Source organism: Rhinatrema bivittatum, chromosome 4, assembly GCF_901001135.1.
Source record: "Rhinatrema bivittatum chromosome 4, aRhiBiv1.1, whole genome shotgun sequence".
In the NCBI taxonomy this organism is placed as follows: Eukaryota; Metazoa; Chordata; class Amphibia; order Gymnophiona; family Rhinatrematidae; genus Rhinatrema; species Rhinatrema bivittatum.
In genome coordinates, this window is record NC_042618.1 from 25,415,632 (window position 1) to 25,439,474 (window position 23,843).

The window sequence follows — 23,843 nt, forward strand, 5'->3', positions numbered from 1 at the left end:
TGATCCACTGCACCCTCTCTTGCTGGGACCATTGTCCCTGGGTCTGCCTCGGGCCTATGTAGGCTCCCCAGCCCTGTAGGGAGGCATCCGTGGTTAAGATGACTTGGTGCTGAAGCTGCCGGAAAGGCACGCCCTCGGTTAGTGTTCTGGATTGCAGCCACCACTGAAGATCCTCTCTCATGCTTGCAATGACTATCACTCATTGTGACAAGAGATATAGATGTTGTATCCAGTGTGCTTTCAGACCCCACCGTAGTCTGCGCATATGCAAGCGCGCATTTGGCACTACCTGAATTGCTGCTGCCACATGGCCTAAGAGAATCAGCACTTGCTTGGCCGGTGTGTCTGGTCACTAGTAGTTGCACTACCAGGGCCCTTATATAGTGTGTGCCCTGGACTCTGGTAGGTAGGCCCTGCCGACTTTCGTATTGATAACTGCTCCGATGAACTGCAGAACCTGCGTTGTGCTGGTGCGACTTCTCGTAGTTGATCAGTAGGCCCAAGTCCCCCATATGGTTCAAGTCCCGCTGTCACTCCTTGTGACCTTGGGCAAGTCACTTTACCCTACATTGCCTCAGGTACAAAAACTTAGATTGTAAGCCCTCTGGGGATAGAGAAATACTTACAGTACCTGAATGTAAACCGGTGTGATATCTCAATTGAGATGAATGTCGGTATATAAAATAATAAAATAAATATAGTTGGTAGTGGTCTGCAAGCTGCGCTGTAAGGAGGACTGGCTCAGGGCTACTATCAGCAAGTCGTTGAGGTAGGGGAACAGCTGTACTCCCCACCTCCTGGAGGTGGACAGCTACCACTGCCAAGCATTTGGTGAAAACCCTGGGGGGAGGATGACAGTCCAAAGGGGAGCACCTTGTATTGGAAATGCTGTTCCCTGACTTGGAAGCAGAGGTACTGCCAACAGGCATGGTGGATAGGAACATGGGCATACGTTTCTTTCAGATCTAGTGCACTCATCCAGCCACTAGGCTGAAGAAAGGGAGAATGGTCATTTATTTATTTTTAATTTTTATATACTGACATTCTTACATCCGATGTAAATCATACCGGTTTACATTAAACAGAATAGCAGGAAATAAATTTCCATAGTCTAATACAATGAACATTTCTAATTAAAATTATTAACAAGCGAAAAGAAAAAGGTAAAGAATTGGAATAAAGTTTAAATAAAAGAAATATAAAAGATTTTTTTTTTTTTTTAGAAGCACAAGGGTTGCACGAAGGGGTGCACAAAGGGAAGAGCCCCTTTGTCGCGCCCCTTCGGCGCGCGACGCACGGCGCCTGATGGTGAGGCGCTCTTCAACCGTCGCCGGAGCTCCCAGTGACGTCAGGGGTCATCTTGAATTTTTCCCTGCAGATGAACTTGTTCAGCGTCCTCAAGTCCAGGATGGAACGGAGGCTGCCCGATTTCTTAGGGATGAGGAATTAAGGGGAGTAGAACCCCTTCTGCCTCTGGGCGGCCGGGTCATGGCAGATGCAGTTCTGTTGAAGCTATCTGGCCACCTCCTCCTCCAGAGCCCTCTTGTCGTGTGTCCCAATTCCTCACGGTCGTAGAGGCCACGGAAGTGTTGGTGTATTGCTGAAATTCAAGCTGTATCCTTCCTTGACAATTCGGAGCACCCAGCAGTCGGTGGTAATCTTCTCCCAAGCATGGTAGAAATGGGATATTCTGCCCCCTACCGCTAGCAGCAGGGCATTATTAAAACCAGACTGCTCCTTCTGATTGTTTGGGCCCACAGGTCCCCGCAAAGGGTGCCTGCTGCGCTGTTGATTCCGGTTTGGTGGCTGGTATGTAGGCTGACGAAAGGCGGGGTGTACATTCTACCCCCCCCCCCCCGGTGAACATGCAACCTCCGGGATATATAGTAGTATCTCCTTGATGCCGCTCTATCCCTCGGGGAAGTCAGGAACCGGACTGCAACGCTTTGCTCTTTCAGTTGCGCCATTGCCTTTCAGCTTGTCTCTGAACAGATTGTCCGGGAAGCAGGGAAGATCAACAAGCTTCTCGTGGACACATTCTCGGACTGAGCTCGCCCGTAACCAAGCGAGCCGCCTTGCCACAATGCCTCCCGCAGTGATCCTAGCCAAGGTGTCAAATGCCTTGTAAATGGAGTGTAGCAAGTGGCGCAGCCCTTCTTCCATCGCATGCAGCTGCAGCGGTGGATTCTCCCCTGGGGCCAAGGTCCCCACAAGTGGCTTCAATGATTGAAGGCATTCATAAAGATAATGGGCCATGTAGAACTGATGCTGCTGGATCTTAGCATCTAGCATGCCTGCTTGAAACATCCGTTTCCCCGAATGTATCCAGGAGTTTGTTGTCTCTCCCTGGTGGAGCAATAGAATGAAGCCGCGATTTCTTCGCTGACTCCACTACGATGGAGGCATGGGGCAACCGTACCACTGCATAGAAGGGCGACTCACGCATCCAGAACTTCAGATCGGTCTTCCTTGCTGTCGAGGATCCCAACAGCGGAGCTTGCCACGCTCTGGTCATCACCTCATCCAGCACTGCGTGCGAGGGCAAGGCTGTGGGCTCCGCAGGTGTTTCGAATATTTTCAGGATACCCAAGAGCTCCCCCCCTGGGGTCCGGTATTTTCCCCGAGTACCCACGTGAAGGGTTTCTCCCATCTTCTGCACAAATTTGGAGTAGGACAGGTCCTCTGGGTGGGGATATTGATTGTGGCTGCTCCTCCAGGGGATCCAAAGGGTACCCGGTGAATGACCCCGGCGATGTGGTATCTGATTAGAAAGCAAGAGGCTCTGTGGGGACTCCTGCAGGGGGCTTCCCGGCTGCTGTTTAGCATCACGAAGCCCTATAGGTATGGGGCTACGGCCATAGCATTCTTCTCCACTGCACCTTATTCCACTGAGGACAAGAACTGGGCCAGGATTTGAGATATTTGTCTCATAGCCTGGGAAGCTAGCATCCCCTGTGGCTATGATTGTTTACCTCTTCCTCCACACAATCATTGGTGCGGATCCCTGCATTGCCCATAATTAATCAAATTCTTTGCAGGCCATTAGCCGAAAAAAAACACGGGTCAGTAAGCGCGTTTGTACGTGCTTTTTTCCCCACCCACAAAATCCTTATTACAGCCCCATTATTTTTAACATGTTTTGTATACCGTCATTCGGTTTTGCCATCACAACGGTTTACAGGAAAAATATATGATGACAAAGTAACTTTAGGTTTTTAACAGAGAGTTATAGGGCTTTGTGTGGGGAAAACGCACGTACAAACCCACATACACGCGCCCACAAACCCACGGCACGGCGGCTTCAGCGCACCTCGTTACATCGGCCCCTCCCTGTTTTCCTATGGTAGACACTTCATTTTAAAGCATTTATGTAAAATTGTTTTTAATTAAATGTTATACACAAAAAAACAGTAGGGCAAGAAAAAAAATCTCAACCTCCCCCTACCTGAAAGAAAAAAAAAAATACCTGCAATCTGTGGGGTTTTTTTTTTGTTTGTTTGTTTTAACTCCAGCTGAACTTCGTCCATGCCGCTGGAAAGCCCAGACGACGGCAGCCGCCACACAAGAGAGCGTTCGTGTTGCAGGTAAACGGGTCCGGCTGGGACGTGAGCTGGAAAGCCGCCGGGGCGCCAAAGAAAGTGCACGTGGAGTCGGCGCGAGGACGAAGGAGCGAGCGGGCCAAGCTGGCTGGAGCGCAGAGAAGGCCATTGAACAGTGGATGAGGGTGAGGGAGGAAGCGTGGGGAGGCTGCCGGGGGAGCCGCCGTGTGTGAGCGAGAGAGAGTGAGAAGGCAGGGGTCAGACTGTCCGTTGGCCTGGACGGAGAGCTAAAGTGAGGTGGGGGAAAGGAAGCAGCTGAGTGGAGAGACCTGAGACGATGAGCTTTTAGAGGAGGAAGCGTCTGGGAAACTTGAGGCTGGCTGCTTTTACCTGAGCGAGCAATATATGTGTAAGAAAATTGTGAGAAGGTGTGCGTGCGGGCGCCTCTGGAAACCGCTGAGCGAGATGGGGGGGGGAAAAAAAAAAGTCGCTTCTGTAAGGGGAGGGGAAAGCGGCAGTTGATAGCAGAATTAAGGAGAGCCGCTAAGTAGATGCCGGGGACCATGGGGAAAAAAAAACAGGTGAGAAACGGAAACCGCAGCTAATAAGTATTAATTTGGGAGAGAAGGATTAAAAGGAAAACGGGTTCATGAAGGAAGAAGCCGCCCTCCCTCCCTGGAAGTGCTTCAAGACTCGGTGGTAGACTGTGAAAGTTATGTGAAAGAAACTGATTGGTCTCCCAGTGTTTGAGTGTGAGAAAACCTAAGTGAAGAGAAGATTGTGAGAAGGACATACTGTCAAGATTTATTTCTATCTGTTCCCCTTTTGAGATTTGTGAAATCTTCCTAATAACAGAAAGGGCTACCTGATTTGTATAATTTATTTTTCTTATTTAGATGCCAGTTATCCCCAGGTAAACAGTGAACTAGGTATTTATTCCCTTTAAAAGAAAACATAGGTGGAGCGTGCACAGTGTTTCTTTATTGATTTTCTTGCATTTAGGATGAAAGGTACTGCGATGATAGAGGCCAAGACTTGAATCAACATGTCACCCTTCTGAGGCTACAGGTTCTGCATAGGGTGACCAACTGCCCGGTTTTCAACCTGTCAGCCCAGTTTTGCAGCCTATTACATATCCAGTTACAAGAGAAACTGGACACTGCAAAACCTGATCAGGCAAGGCCAGGGGCCAATCAGTGGTGGTAGCCTGGTAGTGTGCCACTCACCTGCGCCTGTTTTCGGGGCTCGTTTGACTCATCTCCTCTGCCTCTCCTATAGCTGTGCCGCACTTGTTGCTACTTCGTGCTGTCCTCCTGGGAGTCGCAGAGGAAGAGGAGAGCGGAACTGAGCTCCAAAGACAGACAGGCAGGCAGAATCTGCCTAAGAAAAAAACCCTCGATTTGAAAGGGAAAAGGGGTCTTGCTCCATGGAAAAGTTGGCAACCCTAGTTCTACAACAAACTGTGGACTCAGCAACTTGTACCATTCATAATACTTAATTCTGATGAGAATTAGTTTCACATTAAATGAAAACAGCTCTGACAAAATTTGAAATTTAGCCTCTGTAAAGGAAAATTATAACTCTAACTAACTTGTTAAAAAAACCATCCAGATGTGAGATCTGTAAAAGAGGGAAGTATTTAAAGACAATAATAATTATTAATAGTAGAATTGCAAAAACATTTTTTGTACAAAAATATTTTTCTGGTTATATACATTTCTGAATACAAACTATCCTGTGAGGAAAAAGAAGAGAGGACTAGAAGGAATTTTCTTTTTAACATAGTATTGTCGGCAGAAAAAGACCAAATGGTCCATCCAGTCTGCCCAGCAAGCTTCCCATGGCAGCAACTGCCGCTTCATGCAAGTTACCCCCAAGTGTCCGCCAAGGGCAGTAACTCCTGCTCAGTTCAGGTTACCCCCAAGTGACTGTTAAGGGTAGAAACTGCCACTCCGTGCCGTATATTAAGAATAGTATACTTACAACCAAGACCAAGCAACTGTCAAACCTAACAAAATTACTGCAACGTTTTTATATGGTGAGCAGCCTTCCTGATAATTCAGACAATGCTGCTTTACTGTTCTTTGCTTTTGGACTTGGCCGTAGAAGCTTTATCCCCATTCTCAGTGTATCAGTACCCCCATACAGTTGGGGGCCCAGTGTTGGCTGTCTTCAGAATCCAATGCATTTTTTTTCCCCATCCCACTGTCAAAGCAGAGAGCGATGTTGCAGTTGTGTCTAAGACATCAAGGCTAAGTAGTTAAGGGTAGTATTCACCCATGCCTTCTGGTAAAGGGTACTAACTGCTGTTCCATGCGAGTTACCCTCTTGCACCCTTTTCTTCATTATCATCCTTGTGCCTTTAGGGATCCATAGTTTTTATCCCATGCCCTTTGAAGTCGTTTACTGTTTCGTTCTCACTGCTTCCGGAAGGACATTCCAAACATCCACCACCCTCTCTGTGCAAAAAATATTTCCTTATATTGGTTCTGAGTCTTCCCCCTGGGGAAGCATGAGATATTGATAGCTTTAGGTTTAACTTACCTTAAAATGACCAAGGAAGGTTGTTTAAAATAGAGACTAGAGAGTTAATTAAAATGTAAGACTACTAAAAACTTGGCTTTTCAGACAAGTGTTCAACTAAGTCCGCAAAAGGTCCTTGTGGGTGTTTTAACTGTTTGTGGTCATGAACTTTGATTACTGAAATGCTATGATTGTGCCTATGTACATCGCCCAGGATATGGACGATTAATAAAATCAAATAAAGATAAATAGAAGAGAGAACGTGAAAAAAATAACTATTACATGGATGGTTCTTTGAAAGTGTTAATAGATGTTAAGATTTGTTAAAAAAAATTTTTCCTGAACCTGTTTCTTGTCAGCTGTAGAAATCAAGGGCGGATTATGGGAAAATATCGGCCTGGGGGATTTTTATTCATACTGGCCCATGGGTATACAATTGCAGGCGCAATTTTATACCCATTTATAGTGCAAATTTTAAATACTTAAGGGCAGATTTTAAAGCCCTGCATGCGTAAATCCCGGCCTTTACGTGTGCCGGGCGAATCCTCCCAAGAGGCCCAGCCACACGCATAAAGGCCGGGATGCGCTCAAGTGCCGGGCCTTTTGGAAGGGGCAGGCTGGAGGGCATGTTTTGGGAGGGGCGGGCTGGGACAGCACTATTGTTTGCTGTCCAGGAGCCTCGCACGGCTGCCAGCTCGCGCGAGTTGCAAAATAGAAGGTAAAACATTTTAAAAATTGTTTTTAGAGGGTGGGGAGAAAAGGGGAAGGGAGGTTAGGGTAGTGGGTAGGAAAGTTCCCTAAATTGTGGCGGACAGGGAGGGAACTGGGGAAGGCCTCAATGCATCGCTGCACGAATGTAGACAAAATTGCCCCCCCCCCTTGCGTGTGCTGCCGCCGATTTTATAACGTGTGCACCTGCACTCGCATGTTATAAATTCGCACGCACATGGACCCACGTGTGCATCTTTTTAAAATCTGCCCCTTAATATATCATTTATAAAATATTTTAGTAAGTACTTTTAATCAACAAGAAACCTATTAATTTGAGTACATTTTCTATTTTCAATGGAAGACCAGGTGGCAATACAACAATGCAGTGTTCCACAGTCACCAGCAGCTTGAGTTGATGGACTTAATCCCAGAGTCAGAAAAAGCTGCTGAACTAGGACATTTCCCCTTATTTCTCACCATACAAAAATAAATATTCAAATGCTGATGTCATCTTATTAATATCAACAACAATTTCCTCCACTACCAGGAACATTGTATAATCCAAAATCCTGCAAAAAAGTACTCCTGCCATACGATAACAAACTAACTGCCAGACTCAAAACAATAACAGCCCTACCTATAAAAAGACAAAACTGGAAATATAACATCAGACCCTAAAACACCAATACGCCTCCTATTAGGAAAATAGAGCAAGCCAGGCTGCTATAGATCCACATGCAGAGTACCTCACCTTGATCACACATGTAGAATACAAATAGACCCTCATCAAACACAGAATAAAGATACCATAAACTATACATGGAAATGTTCAAAAACTGAATTAGAAACTGCCAGATTCTGTATGCAGATCAGCAGTGGAAAAACAGGAACATTTCTGTTCCTCAAAAAACATCAAACAAAATCAAGAATATAAAAAAAATATAATAAAAAAGTCCACTATAGTAGTAAAAAGAATACATATTTCAAAATAGCTATTTAAAACATCCAATAATATAAAAGCTCATTAAAATGTTTTAAAATTTAGCAAAAATAAAATATTTCAAAACAGCAGACAATAATTAAAACTAATAATGATGAAAAAAATCCTTTGCCATCCATAACTGGGTACTTTTTGATTTCCAGTCACCCTGAAATTGTCATGAATTAGTTTGTTTGCCCTCCTCCTCCCCTACTATCTTCTCTGTCTCACACACACACTCGTACGTACATTCATTCTCTCAAACACAATCATATTGTATATGTTCATTCTCACTCTCTCTCATACACACTTACACGCACACACACTTAGGCTTCTCCTCCTCATAAACCCTCACTCACTGACTCTTCCCCTCATACACAAATTCACCAATACTAACTGGCTGTCTACTCCTCATACACAGACACAATAACACTAGCTGGTTCCCTCCCTGCCTCAGACACACACACACACACAAACACTCACTGGCTCTTTCCCCTCCAATATTTAGAAAGGGCTCCAGGAACAATCAGGAAAACTATAGACCAGTGAGCCTGACTTCAGTGCTGGGAAAAATAATGGAAACTATTCTAAAGATCAAAATCACAGAGCATATAGAAAGACATGGTTTAATGGAACACAGTCAACATGGATTTACCCAAGGGAAATCTTGCCTCACAAATCTGCTTCGTTTTTTTGAAGGGGTTAATAAACATGTGGATAAAGGTGAACCGGTAGATGTAGTGTATTTGGATTTTCAGAAGGCATTTGACAAAGTCCCTCATGAGAGGCTTCTAAGAAAACTAAAAAGTCATGAGATAGGAGGCGATGTCCTTTCGTGGATTACAAACCGGTTAAAAGACAGGAAACAGAGAGTAGGATTAAATGGTCCATTTTCTCAGTGAAAAAACATAAACAGTGGAGTGCCTCAGGGATCTGTACTTGGACTGGTGCTTTTCAGTATATTTATAAATGATCTGGAAAGGAATATGATGAATGAGGTTATCAAATTTGCAGATGATAAAAAATTAGTCAGAGTAGTTAAATCACAAGCGGATTGTGATATATTGCAGGAGGAAGTTGTGAGACTGGAAGATTGGACATCCAAATGGCAGATGAAATTTAATGTGGACAAGTGCAAGGTGTTGCATATAGGGAAAAATAACCCTTGCTGTAGTTACACAATGTTAGGTTCCATATTAGGAGCTACCACCCAGGAAAAAGATCTAGGCATCATAATTGCTCCATGGTGAGATTGCACCTTGAATACTGTATACAATTCTGGTTGCCGCATCTCAAAAAAGATATAGTTGCGATGGAGAAGGTACAGAGAAGGGCGACCAAAATGATAAAGGGGATGGAATAGCTCCCTTATGAGGAAAAGCTGAAGAGGTTAGGGCTGATCAGCTTGGAGAAGAGTCGGCTGAGGGGGGATATGATAGAGGTCTTTAAAATCATGAGAGGTGTTGAACAAGTAGATGTGAATCTGTTATTTACACTTTCGGATAATAGAAGGACTAGGGGGCACTCCATGAAGTTAGCAAGCAGCACATTTAAGACTAATCGGATAAAATTCTTTTTCACTCAACGCACAATTAAGCTCCGGAATTTGTTGCCAGAGGATGTGGTTAGTGCAGTTAGTGTAGCTGGGTTTAAAAAAGGTTTGGATAAGTTCTTGGAGGAGAAGTCCATTAATTGCTATTAATCAAGTTGACTTAGGGAATGACCTCTGCTATTATTGGCATCAGTAGCATGGGATCTTAGTGTTTGGGTACTTGTCAGGTTCTTGTGGCCTGGTTTGGCCTCTGTTGGAAACAGGATGCTGGGCTTGATGGACCCTTGGTCTGACCCAGCATGGCAATTTCTTATGTTCTTATAAAACATATACACTCACTGGCTCTCTTCTGTTCTTAAACATACACACACTCGCTCACTGGCTCTCTTCCTTGCATATTCATACACACTCTCTCAGTTGCTCTCTCCCCCTCATACAACACTCATTCACTGGCTCTCTCACAAACCTGGCTTTCTCTTCTTCTGCAGGTGCCACAGGATGTGCAGGGCCTTTGAATTAAGCAACTGCTGGGCGGGGTGTGCTGGCTCTGGTAGGCCACTTCTTTCTTCGGGTGGGAGCAACAGTATCGGCAGCCCCACAAGTCTTTTGTAGTTACTGTGCTGGCCCTATCCCACTAAACCTCCTCTTCATCCCCGCTGGTTCCTTTCTTCTGCCGCGGGTGGGAAGGTTTTTGCCAGCGGAACCATTGGAGTTTTTTTCAGTTGCTGGCAGGAGAGAAAATGACAGTGGCCCCACTGGACCTTTTTCTTGGCCACGGGTGGGAGGGTTGGTGCATACGGCCTTTCTAGGCCTCTTCGTCTCTTGCTTATTTGTCGGCTGTGGGAGTCGGGTCACTTTCTGCCGGGCATAGTGCAAAATTGTAAGGCAGCACCGGCAGAAAATGTCCCCGGCTCCCACAGCCTGCAAACAACTCTGTCATGCCTGGAGTCCGGCAATTGTAAAATTAAGCTGGTAGGCACTAAGGGAGACCACATAACCAGCTGGACTGGCCCACCGAGGCATGCCCGCTCCCCCAATAGGCCATCTACCCCTGGTAGAAACTTATACTATGAAGCAAGTGACAGAAAACAAAATTGGTTGTATTGTGATTATAGCTTCTTTTGAGTAAGTCAGATTGCAGTTTGCAATTTTGAGGTAATATCTTTTGAATTACTATCAATAAAACATAATTCTCAATTTAGCCTTTTTTCCTTTGCATACAGAGAAAACCTTTACAATGTGAACTTAACACAGTAGAAAGGTGGAGTGATATGTAACTTTATTAACAGTTTTTTCATAGTTCTTGAGCCTTTTACCATCAACAGGCAGACTCAGGGATGCTTTGCTCTTTGTGGCTGCGTGGCCGTTCCTACACGATTACCCTGGTCTTCTCAGTTCTTTTCCATGCAGCTCACTGGACACATGGACCAACTTCTCTCGAAATTTTTTCTCTTCAAAATCTCTTCTTTTCACTCTAGTGAACCCTCAACAACACTTTTCAGTGCTAAAGTGGCTCCAAAGACCCGGAGATTTAAATATTGCCAGTGTGGTAAAATTATGCCTGTCACAGACGGACATTATTGCTATCTGTGCTTGGGGCCTGATCATAAGCAATCAACATGCTGCGACTATGGCAGGATGTCTCCAAGGGCCCAGAGGTAGAGGACCGTGAAGATAGCCAGGCTGAAAGAGACCAAAAGTGCCTCTTTGGGTTCCTATGCCCCAATTTCAACTCATTAACTCATTCATTGCCAGGGCCTAAAACACAACGCCCCAGGCAAGAGAAAAGGGCGTTGGTGGGCCTGATACCATCTTCAAATACTCAGTGCAAGCAGGGCCAGGTGGGGAAAGCTCCCAGAGTGCCCAAGGTGACTCAAGCCATTTCTAAAGTACAAAAGGGGTAATGACGTTGACTAAAGCATCATCAAAAGACGTTGGGAGTTGGGAAACAACATAGAAACATATAGAAACATAGAAATGAAGGCAGAAAAGGACCAAACGGCCCATCCAGTTTGCCCAGCAAGCTCTCATACTTATCAGTTTCCCAAGGTCAGGGCTCTTGTTGGTTACTGTTTGAATCCAATTTTCCCTCCACCCCTTGTCGTTGAAGCAGAGAGCAATGTTGGAATTGCATCAGAAGTGTAGAATCAGGCTTATAGGTTAATGGTAGTAACCACTGCATCAAGCAAGTTATCCCCATGCTTATTTGTTATCACAGACTGTACAGTTCAGTGTCCTTGTTGTTGTCTAAATCTAATTTCTCTTTTCCTCTTTACCCCCTGCCATTGAAGCAGAGAGCAAAGATGGAGTTGCATCATCAATATGAAGGCTTATTGGTTAAAGGTGGTAACCGCCACAGCAGCAAGCTACTCCCATGCCTCTTACTTCATTTCCCTTCTCTAGCCTTTAGGGATCCACAGTGTTTATCCCATGCCCTTTTTAAATCTTTCACTGTTTTTTGTCTTCACCACCTCCTCCAGAAGGGCATTCCAGGCATCCACCCTCTCCATGAAGAAATATTTCCTGACGTTGATTCTGAGTCATCCTCCCTGGAGTTTCATCTTGTGGCCCCTAGTTCTACTGTTCTTCTTCCTACAGAAAAGCTTTGTTGTTCATCATGCATCATTAAAACCCTTCAAGTATATGAAGGTCTGTATCATATCTCCCCTGCTCCTCTCCTCCAGTGTATACATATTTAGGTCCTTCAGCCTCTCCTCATAAGACATTTGATGAAGACCTCCCACCATTTTGGTTGCCCTTCTCTGGTGGACTGCCTCCATCCTGTCTCTGTCCTTTTTGAGATACGATCTCCAGAATTGAACACAGTACTTCAGGTGAGGCCTCACCAAAGACCTGTACAATGGGATTATCACTTCCCTTTTCTTACTAGATATTCTTCTCTCTATGCAGCCCACCAATCTTCTGGCTTTAGCTATCGCCTTGTCACATTGCTTCGCCATCTTCAGATCGCTAGACACTATCACCCAAAGATCTCTCTCCTGCTCTGTGCACAGCAGCCCTTCACCCCACATCGCATTCAGTTCTTTTAGATTACCCATGCACTTCTTGGCATTAATTCCCAGTTGCCATATCTTCGACCACTCTTGCCTCCTTAAATCTCGTCTCATTCTCTCCACTCCTTCCGGCTTGTCCACTCTGTTGCAGAACTTAGTATCATCCGCAAATAGACAAACTTTACCTTCTATCCCTTCCGCAATGTCACTCACAAAGATGTTGAACTGAAACGGTTCCAACACCAATCCCTGTAGCAGTCCAATTAACACTGTTCTTTCTTCAGAGTAGGTTCCATTTACCATCACATGCTGTCTTCTATCTGTCAACCAGTTAGTAATCCATGCTACAAACTTGGCACCCACTCCCAAGCTTCTCAGGAGGACGCTGGAACAGAAGACTGGAATAAGACACTGGATCAGGAAGGCAAACTAGCTATCGCAACGTGATCGACCCGATTGCCAAGGCAAGGAAGTGGGGTCAGACCACTTCCTTTTAAGTAGGACTCAATCAGGACACGCCGCATAGCTGAGTCTGGCCCCTGGCCCTTTAAGAGGACGGGCGGTGCGCACGCCTAGGGGCGGGGCCGACGCCACGGAGGACGCTGAGCTCTGTCGTGAGGCCTGTTCTGGAGCGGGAGTGCAGACACAATTAACAGGCATGTGTCCGGAGTTGGTAGAAGGCGTAGCGAGGTGAGCAGGTCCGGCCGCGAAGCATACTCGGCCGGGAAGCGCAACAACATCTAAGCTAGAAGAATTGGATTCTAATCTGTCCCAAATTCAATCTACCGAGTGGTTTAATTCAGGGGGAATTTGCTATTTCTAAAAGAGCAGAAAATTTGGAGAATTCATCAAGGTACTTAAACCTGAGTGTTAAACCTTCCAAAATGTAAATTAATCTCTCCAAGGGAACAATTTAGAAATTATTTGGAAGAGATATTACATTTTTCAATGGATATGATACCACCCATCTCAAAGGTTTGTTTTCTTCCAAATAATAAGCAAGAGGGTGAATCCCCTGCTTCTGCTCTTCCTGCTCCTCCATCTGCAAATTTTTCTGATTTTTTAGAAACATCTGCTAAGGCTCAGATTGAAAATAGGGGAACTCTTCTGGTTAATTTTGTTTTTCCCTTTGACCGGGATAATGTTCTTAGAGTATTTCTTTGAAGTAGAGATTCCTTATACCTGGGCCAAAAGGTCATAGAAACATAGAAATGACGGCAGAAGAAGACCAAACGGCCCATCCAGTCTGCCCAGCAAGCTTCACACATTTTTTCTCTCATACTTATCTGTTTCTTTTAGCTCTTGGTTCTATTTCCCTTCCTCCCCCACCATTAATGTAGAGAGCAGTGATGGAGCTGCATCCAAGTGAAATATCTAGCTTGATTAGTTAGGGGGTAGTAGGGGTAGTAACCGCCGCAATAAGCAAGCTACACCCATGCTTATTTGTTTTAACCCAGACTATGTTATACAGCCCTTATTGGGTTTTTTTCTTCTCCCCTGCCGTTGAAGCAGAGAGCTATGCTGGATATGCATCTAAAGTGAAGTATCAGGCACATTTGGTTTGGGGTAGTAACCGCCGTAACAAGCCAGCTACTCCCCGCTTTGTGAGTGTGATCCTTTTTTCTTCTCCCCTGCCGTTGAAGCTATGCTGGGTATGCGTGAAGTATCAGTTTTTCTTCTCCCCTGCCATTGGAGCAGAGAGCTATGCTGGATGTGCATCGAAAGTGAAGTATCAGGCACATTTGGTTTGGGGTAGTAACCGCCGTAACAAGCCAGCTACTCCCGGCTTTGTGAGTGCAAATCCTTTTTTCCACATTTCCTCTTGCTGTTGAAGCTTAGAGTGATGTTGGAGTCACAGTAACCATGTGTATGTTTATTGAATAAGGGTATTGTGTCCAGGCAGTAGCCATCATTCTGGCGAGTCACCCACTCTTCATTGGCGGCCTCTTGACTTTATGGATCCACAGTGTTTATCCCACGCCCCTTTGAAGTCCTTCACAGTTCTGGTCTTCACCACTTCCTCCGGAAGGGCATTCCAGGCATCCACCACCCTCTCCGTGAAGAAATACTTCCTGACATTGGTTCTGAATCTTCCTCCCTGGAGCTTCAAATCGTGACCCCTGGTTCTGCTGATTTTTTTCTTATGGTAAAGGTTTGTCGTTGCCTTTGGATCATTAAAACCTTTCAAGTATCTGAAAGTCTGTATCATATCTCCTCTGCTCCTCCTTTCCTCCAGGGTGTACATATTTAGATTCTTCAATCTCTCCTCGTACGTCATCCGATGAAGATCCTCCACCTTCCTGGTCGCCCTTCTCTGTACCGCTTCCATCTTGTCTTTGTCTTTTTGTAGATACGGTCTCCAGAACTGAACACAGTACTCCAGGTGAGGCCTCACCAAGGACCTGTACAAGGGAATAATCACTTCCCTTTTCTTACTTGATATTCCTCTCTCTATGCAGCCCAGCATTCTTCTGGCTTTTGCTATCGCCTTGTCGCATTGTTTCGCAGACTTCATATCATTAGACACTATCACTCCAAGGTCCCTCTCCTGCTCCGTGCACATCAGCCTTTCCCCCCCCATCGAATACAGTTCATTCGGATTTCCACTCCCCATATGCATGACTTTGCACTTCTTGGCATTGAATCTCAGCTGCCATATCTTCGACCACTCTTCCAGGTCTGGATCTATCCGGATATTTCTAGAGCAACACAGCAGCGTCAGAAAAGTTCCTGGTTTTATGTCCTCGGCACGATAGTTGGGTGCTTAGATAACTGTACGGTTTCCCTGCAAATGTGAGATGAAGATTGATAATGCCAGATATATATTCTTTGAGCTGTCTTAATTGGGTTTTTTCTAGTATTCCTGTCGGCCCCCTGGTGAAGCCAACCAAGTAGTAGCCGAGGATTGAAATATAATCTGTACCCCCTTTTTTTACTTATTATTTTGATTGTTAAGTATTGCTCTTTTTGCAATGATTCTCCCCTAGATTTCATTGTAATTCAAGAAATGGTTTGATATGCAGTTGGATTTTGCCAGTATAATGGTAACTATATACTGTTCTTGTGTTTTCCATGACGTGCTATTGCAGTCTCTATATTTGAAATGCTAATAAAAATAAAATTAAAATTAAAAAATTACGCCAATTTTCAAAGCAAACTTAAGTGCATAAGTCTACTTTTAAAATTATACTATCAAAACTATTGGCATACGTTCCTTCCTAAACTCCAAAATTTTTCCTGAAAATTTACATGCATACTTTTTAAAATCCGAAAAGTGAGTATGTAAGTCCAAACCCTTCCCCAGCTCTGCTGCCAGTAACGTATCTGCTAATTCCTGTGCCTATATGACATATAAGCAATTTTGTAAAAGGCCATTTCTGTGTGCAAAATGCTGTTTTACCCTCAGATGTCCCCTTGATATTTCCCTCTTAAAAGATTAATATTTCAGATATATATCTTTAGGAAACTCTTACTGGTGTTTGTACATTAATTGTAGGAATGATAGCATTTAAATGTCTAAGGGCTATTTTCAGATGTCCAGAAACTCTCTTATTATCCCAAGCCTGATATTCTTTCAAATTGTATCGAGTGTGTGCCCTACTGTTGACACATAATTTTTACAAACTTGTGACAGAGGTGGGGAGATGCCCCTCCACCCTCTAAGTTATTTCTTCTACAACTCCTATAGAAGGAAGGTAAGGACCATGTGTCTGCAGTAGCTTCACCACTTAACTGCTGCTGCCAGCCCACCACTAGGATTCCAAGCTCTCTCTTTCTCATTCATTCTCATTATCTTTCTCTTGTCAGCTTTCAACTCTTTTCTCTTCATTAACATCTCTTCTAACTCCTCCCTAGCTTTTCTCACAACCTTTAGCTCTCACCTACCCATCCACTCCATTTTCCTCTCTCCTAACCTTCCATTCCTTTTCTTTGTCTCCAATCCCTTTCACCTCTTTCCCTCATCCACAGGGGCAGTGGAATACCCAAATGAATCAGAAAAGCTCTGTTCCCAACTCCACCCTCACAGCCAAGCTCAATGCCTCCCTCTCATAGCTTGCCCCCCAAGACAGCTTGCCTGCCTCCTTCCCCCCCCCTTCCTTCCTTCTTCCTCTTCCCCAGCAAGCCACTCCTGTGTTCCTGCAGACACCACATAGCTCCCTACAAATTTGATCCATGTGAGTACCTGCATTCTCGTGTTGTTCTTGCAGGACTCTGTGCGAAAAAACTGGTACCCATATGGCTCAAACTTTCAAAGAGCTATGTAGTGTTTCTGGGAGAACTTCTGGGATGGTGTCGCTTGAAAGTTAATGGAGCCAGGGCCCTGGTGGCCCACCCCATTGCGATGTTTGTAATCATCCGCATAATACCTTCTTTTCCATTCTTATCTCTTTCCACAAAAATACCCTTTATTACTTTCTTCTCTAGCATGTGGGCCACTGCCTTTTCCACCCATTCCCAAGTGTATGTCCTTTGCCTCATTCCCCTTGGTATCTGCCTCCTTCCCCTGCATCTACCTTTTGCCTCTTTCACCCTTCAACGATCATTCCTTCCCCCTTCCCTCAGCATCCTCTTCTCTGCCTCTTCACCTCCACCCTCATCCCCAGCATGTGCCTCCTCTTTTTTCCTTCCATCCATTCAATTTGTTGGACCCCCCCCCCCCCCCACCCACCAAAGTTGGATTACATCATGTATATAATTATATATAATGTACATGTGTGAGAGTGTGTGTCTGTATATATATATATATATATATATATATATATATATATATATATATATATATATATTCATATTCATTACACCTAAGGAACAAGATTTCTTGACTGAATTACATCCATCCATTCCAGTATTCTATACAGTCCCTAAAATTCACAAATCGTTAGTTCCGCCGCCTGGACGGCCGATAGTGTCTGGTATTCAATCCATCTTAGAACCTTTGTCTAAATATGTAAACACTTTTCTAAGTCCTTTAGTCAAATTGAGCCAGTCGTACATTAGGGATTCTGCAGATTTCATTTTGAAATTACAATCAGTACAAGCTGTTGACGCACATACCTTTTTGGCAACTTTAGATGTTACTGCCGTGTATACGAACATTCCACAAGCAGCATCATTAGTATTGGTCAAACAGTTATTGTTAGCGCAGGATATGTCTGATGAAAAAGCTAATTTTATTACAGAACTGGCCTCTTTGGCTTTAACAGAAAACTACTTTAAATACAAAGATCAATATTATAAACAAATTAAGGGAACAGCGATGGGAGCCACAATGGCCCCATCGCTGGCATGTTTATATGTTTCTGAATTTGAAAGGACTCAAGTGTATACATCTGAATACTGGCAGAACATTCAAACATGGATGTGATTTATAGATGACATCTTTTTTGTGTGGAGGGGGTCGGAAAGAGCTTGGAAAGATTTTGTTATATGGCTTAACACATTAGATGTTAATCTGCAGTTCACTCTTACAAGTCATAAAACATCAATTTCTTTTTTAGATTTAAAAGTATACAAAGATCAAGGCAAGTTGGTAACAACAATTTTCACTAAACCAACAGACAGAAACCATTTATTACACTATAGGAGTTTCCATCCTCTAAATTTGCGAGACAATATTCCTATAGGACAGTTTTTGCGTTTAAGACGTTTGTGTGATGGAGTTGGAGAGTACAAAAGACAGGCGTTAGAGATGCAAGCTAATTTTATTTCTAGAGGTTACCCCAAAAAGGTTATCAAGCAAGCATTCAAGCGGGATCTATATGCTAATCGAGAGCTGTTGCTTAAACCGAAACAAAAATCAGAATTGGGTTCGTTAGTTTGTGTATTACCGTTTTCATCAAGGACCCATCATATTCAAAAAATCATTCTCTGCATTGGCCAATATTATCTTTATATCTGGCTTTGCAAACTGTACCAATATTTGCAAAAACCAGGGGCCGTAATTTAAAAGATTTATTGGTATCATCGGTGGTAAAAGAGATTATTCAAGAAGATGGAGGACAGAAGTGTTGTGCCAGGTGTTCAGTTTGTCCATATGTAATGGAGGGTACAGTGTTCACACATGAATTTATTCCATATCCGTTTGAACTGAGGGGTAGGTTTGACTGTGGTTCCAGTAAGGTAGTGTATGTGATTCAATGTCCGTGTTTGAAACTGTTTATTGGACACACCATCCTGCCAATAAGAATGCGTATTATCCAGCACAGAAGCTGTATACGACCTGGTAAATTGGAAGCGCCTCTAGTCCGTCATTGGCAGGAGGCATCACACACGATAGAACAATTGAAATTTAGTGTTCTAAAGCAGTTGTCGTGTCCCCGGGGTGGAAATGTCTCATTATTATTAAGGCAGCAAGAGCAAAGATTTATTTTCCAATGGGGTACTTTAATTCCCCACGGGTTGAACTCAAAGATTGAATGGGAAGCATTTTATTAAAAGACTTCCACACGGAGGCTTACAGCCAGGTGAACAATAGAGGAGGCTTGGTATTGGCAGATAGGGTGGGTGTGTACTATACGGGTCTAATGGGAGGGAACTAAACTTTACCCTGCATAGGCAGGGTAAACAAGCGTGGGAGTAGCTTGCTTATTACGGCGGTTACTACCCCAAACCAATTAGCTAGATACTTCACTTAGATGCAGCTTCAGCACTGCTGTCTACATCAGTGGTGGGGGTGGAAGGGAATTGGAACCAAAAAGTTACCAATAAGGGCCCTGACTTCAGCGGTCAGAGTAACAGATAAGTATGAAAACAATTAGGTCTGAAAGCTTGCTGGGCAGACTGGATGGGCCGTTTGGTCTTCTTCTGCCGTCACTTCTATGTTTCTCTGTTTCTATGTAACAGGGATTGGTCAGAATGCAATCAGATGGTTAGTTTTTAAAGAACGGGTGACGGTGTACGTTCACCGCGTCTGTAAGATCGTAAGCGGAAGGGAAGGAGATGTTCTGAATCAACTGGTGGAGGCGAGTAAGTGAGTTCTTGGTTTTGTTATTTAAGGTTATTTGATGGTTTTCCTAAGCCTGTATAATGGCTAGGGAAGTAGAAGTGAGTGTTTGAAAATTAAAATACGGGCCGATACAGTACAGTGCACTCCGACGGAGCGCACTGTTAACCCGCCATTGGACGTGCATTTTCGACGCGCTAGCATTACCCCTTATTCAGTAAGGGGCCGAAAACGCGCATCCAATCCCCCGAACCTAATAGCGCCCGCAACATGCAAATGCATGTTGATGGCCCTATTAGGTATTCCCACGTGATTCAGAAAACAAAATGTGCAGCCAAGCCGCACATTTTGCTTCAGAAATTAGCGCCTACCCAAAGGTAAGCGCTAATTTCTTCGGGTACTGGGAAAGTGCACAGAAAAGCAGTAAAAACTGCTTTTCTGTGCACCCTCTGACTTAATATCATGGTGATATTAATTCAGAGGTCCCGAAGGGTAAAAAAAAGTAAAAAAAAAAAAAAATTTGAAGTCGGCCCGCAGCTGTTGGGTTGAAAACCAGACGCTCAATTTTGCCGGCATCCGGTTTCCCAGCCCGTGGCTATCAGCGGGCTCGAGAACCGACACCATTTTGCCTGTTTTTACTGCCGGGCCTCATTTAAATACAGAATCGTGTGCACAGGAGAGTGGCCTGTGTGGTCTTTACTGTATCGGCCCGATTAGGAGGTGAGGAGTGGGTTAGTATTTTGGCATTTGGGCATATAGATTTGAGGGATTCAGTACAAGGTGTTTGCTAAGGATTAAGGCGGATATTTTTGGTTTCCAGACTTCACTAGAGACTATGGTTTCAATGAAAGTTTGAAGTGGGAAAGAACAAAAGAAGATGAATGATATTGTAGGAAATTGATTCTTCCGCTGTTGCTGTGTTGAAGTAAGTAGGAGAGTTAAAGCAGCAGTGAATATGGTGTCTGAGGGTAAGTTGGCTGTGAAATAACGGTAGTGGGTTTTGTAATAAATAGGGACAGTATGGGATGGTGGTGAAGGTCAGTAGTCCTGTGATGATGAGGGAATTATTTGGTTCCCTCAGAGAATGTGGTTAAATCATGAAGAGTGATGTTAATATAATGTTGATTCATTTACATTTAGTTCAAGACAAGGAACATGAGAGAAAATAAGAGTGACCATTATCGGGAGAAGTTAGGACAGCGGTACACAGAAGTAGATACAGGTAATATCTTGTAGAAGCATATAAATCACAGTCAACAAGGATTTTGAATATATTCAATAAAAAATAGTAGTTAAAAATTTTTTTAGAATTTGATATAAATTATTAGATAAAGAATTTTTTTGACATGAAGTATTGTGTTTTTAATACAGATGATTTAAATGCAGAAATTGGCTAAGTGCAATAAACAGTTGGAGATTTAAGGAAGTTCATTGGTGCCTCTATTAAAACGGCAAGAATTCATATGATTGTTGTGATAAATAGATCATGTGTGGTTTAATCACTTTAAATTCCCCTGAATAAGCCGGAAGGTGAAACGCGGGCCCGGTTGGGATTAATTAGAATTGGGATTAATTAGAACTACAAATATAAATGTTGGTACCTTTGTAATTTTTGCTGGAATCAATGAAGATTGTAAACAGAAGGAATGTTTACATGAATGTTAACATAAATGTTAATAATTAGAAAGATTTGAGATTAACATCATATAATTTCTGCTTGGAGAGTTTAAATGTAAATTTGCACAAATTGTGAATGTGTATGGATATGTTTGTTATGGATGAGTATGAATTAGAAGTGATTTTAATGAGAGTGAGGTTATAATGAGATATATTGATGAAATATGAAGGTTCATTGTAATTTTATGAATGTTTCAAATATTGATATTTGTTGTGTGTGATTTTTCATAGATCCAATAAAAGAGGAATTTGAAAAACAAAAATTGTGCTTTTACTTCACTTTGTAGGGAGTGTTTTTTGGTATTAGTATTACACAGGCACAATAAGAAGCATAATATTGCCTAATAATTGGGTTACTATATATATATACGGTGTGTGTGTATATATATATATCTATACACACCGTATATTTGTCAGTCTTTCACCAACCAATCAGTTGTTGAACCATTTGCCAAATAGCAGGCAATCACACTGCCAACTAGAAGCTCAAAATTCCAGTTTTGATTCTCTTCAGGTTGCTGAAAGGAGTAATCAGATACAGACAAACACAAAGAGAGGCAGATACCACACTATATCCAGATAGGCATCTCGCAGTAATAACAGCGCAAACTCTTTCCAGACACATTGTGAACCAACACAAAACCCCACAAAAAAGGCACTCAAAATCTATACAGCAACCTTAGCATACCGTAACAGTAGTAACACCAAGAACTGAAACAACAAGAACCTTATCTGTGAAAAAGCACTGTAAATATTACACTAGGTCCCAGAATACCAATACATCACCTACTGGGGAAACGAAACAAACCCAATTGCTATAGATCCCTACACAGACACCTTATGGTAGAAAAATCTCTCACTTTGGTCACTTGTGCAGAGCAGAGACAGACCCTCATCAAATACAGATTAAAGGATCACAAAATAGAACCAGCAATATGCAGACAAAAACTGAAATGGAAACCCCAGTAAGCAAGACTGTGTGTGTAACAATGGAAAAACAGAACCACTATTCCTCATAAAACAAAATCAAGAAACATAAAGCATCAATTATAATAGTAGAATCATACTAATAAAAGAAAAATTAGTTTAGAACTACTGACAAATAGAATAACATCTATTAAATTCATATACTTTTTAAAAAATTTCCCATGCACCAATAAAATATTTCAAAATAGCACACATATCAAATAACAGCTACTAATTAAAACTAAAGATATGCTAAAAGATTGTTTTGTGTATCTTAAAGGAGTCTCTGAAAATGTGCTATTTAGTATTTCGAGACTTACACTTTAAATTCTTTTGGGGTATGAATGTACCTACTACATGGGCTTTTAAGGCGAAAATAATAAGTTCCAATTGCTGTATAAAATGTAATGCTGCTCGGGTACTTTCCTCCATTGTTTCTGGGATTGTGTTATATTGCATAAGATCTGGAGGGCAGTCCTGGGTTTCTTAAGCCATCTGCTTCTTGTGATGACCCCAGAATCTTCTCTTTTGTATCTATTTGAAAACCTAGAGGACTTACCGACATCATCACACCTTTACAGGGGATGATTTTATTTATTTATTTATTTATTTATTTATTTATTTAATTAAGTGATTTTATATACCGACAACCGTTTGCACATCGTGCCGGTTTACAAGTAACTTACAACCAATAGATATATAGGCAATGCCTTTACAAAAAACAGTATGCAAAATAAACGCAGTAACAGAGCAAGTAACTAAATAACTTAGGGGAGGGAGGGATAGTAGGTAGTCGAGACAAGGGAGGGGGCAGGGGGAGGGTGAAACAGAGACACATAAGGATAAGATATGTACAGGGATTGGAGGAACAATTGGTATGTACACTGGTTATATACAAAATTGTATAAGCGCGAAAACAACAGTCGTCGAAGTGAGGTTATATGTGAGGTTGTACAAAGTAACATTCTTTTTATGCAAAAGGTTAAATGAGACATTAGTAATTCCTTAGGGGGTTAGAGGGGGTAGGTGTTGGGTGTAGGTTCTGATTGGGGGGTGTTGGTAAGAGATGATGGTAGGGTTAGAGTGTTATTAGGTGATGATGATGATTGGGGGTATGCTTGGAGGAAGAGCCAGGTTTTGAGTTTCTTTTTGAAGGTGGGTGTGGAGGTTTCGGTGCGTAGGTCAAGCGGCATAGAATTCCAAAGGGAGGGGCCTGCGAGGGAAAGGGCTCTATTGGTGGTGGAGATGAGTCTCGTGGATTTTATGGAAGGAGGAATAAGAGTTCCACGGAGAGAGGAACGGGTGGGTCTTGTGGAGGTACGAGGGAGGAATGGTGGGTTTAGCCAGTTGTAATGTTCGTTAGTAATACTTTTGTGGATGAGGGTAAGGGTCTTGTAGATGATTCGTGAGTGAATGGGGAGCCAATGGAGATCAATGAGGGTGGGAGTGATGTGGTCTTTCTTTTCCTCAATAATCCTCCTGATTAAGAAATCGATTTTGGATTACTGGACAGTTGCTGAGCTTCCTTCTATAACATACTGGCGATTAAGACTACATAAAATGGCGTTTTTTGAACACTTGATGGCGTGCAGACCTTCCTCATGTGCATATGTCTCATTCTTAGAAATCTGACAAGCCTACCTATGGTAACATCACTAAGTGTTAAGGCACAGAATGACTTACTAGCCCTGCGACGATGAAGTACCATGCACATTATTCAAGTATTACTCAACGATTCATTGTTCTTCTCATAGCACCACTGGGGCAGTTAAGCTCAAATGCAACCCTTGGGTAGGACACTCCATGGGGTGGTCGCCATACACTCATTCTTAAGGAAAGTGACTCTGGCTCCTGAGACTGTATGCTTCTGCTACTCTAGAAAAGGACCTGTCGGTGTCGGGGGGAGGGAGTGGGGAGGTTGGGAAACAGAGGGAATTTC

General features: G+C 43.1%; 1 long non-coding RNA gene across 3 annotated transcripts in view; it reads left to right on the plus strand.

Moving 5' to 3' along the window:
- Nucleotides 1-3,571: 3,571 nt before the first annotated feature.
- The window catches only part of LOC115089686, a 117,013-nt gene continuing 96,741 nt past the window's right edge, over nucleotides 3,572-23,843 (plus strand). For 2 of the 3 annotated variants that reach the window (XR_003856205.1, XR_003856203.1), the window contains exons 1-2: nucleotides 3,572-3,724; nucleotides 20,402-20,483. This is a non-coding gene — a long non-coding RNA (uncharacterized LOC115089686). The remainder of the gene's footprint in view (nucleotides 3,725-20,401; nucleotides 20,484-23,843) is intronic. The other variant, XR_003856204.1, reaches the window with a different exon arrangement.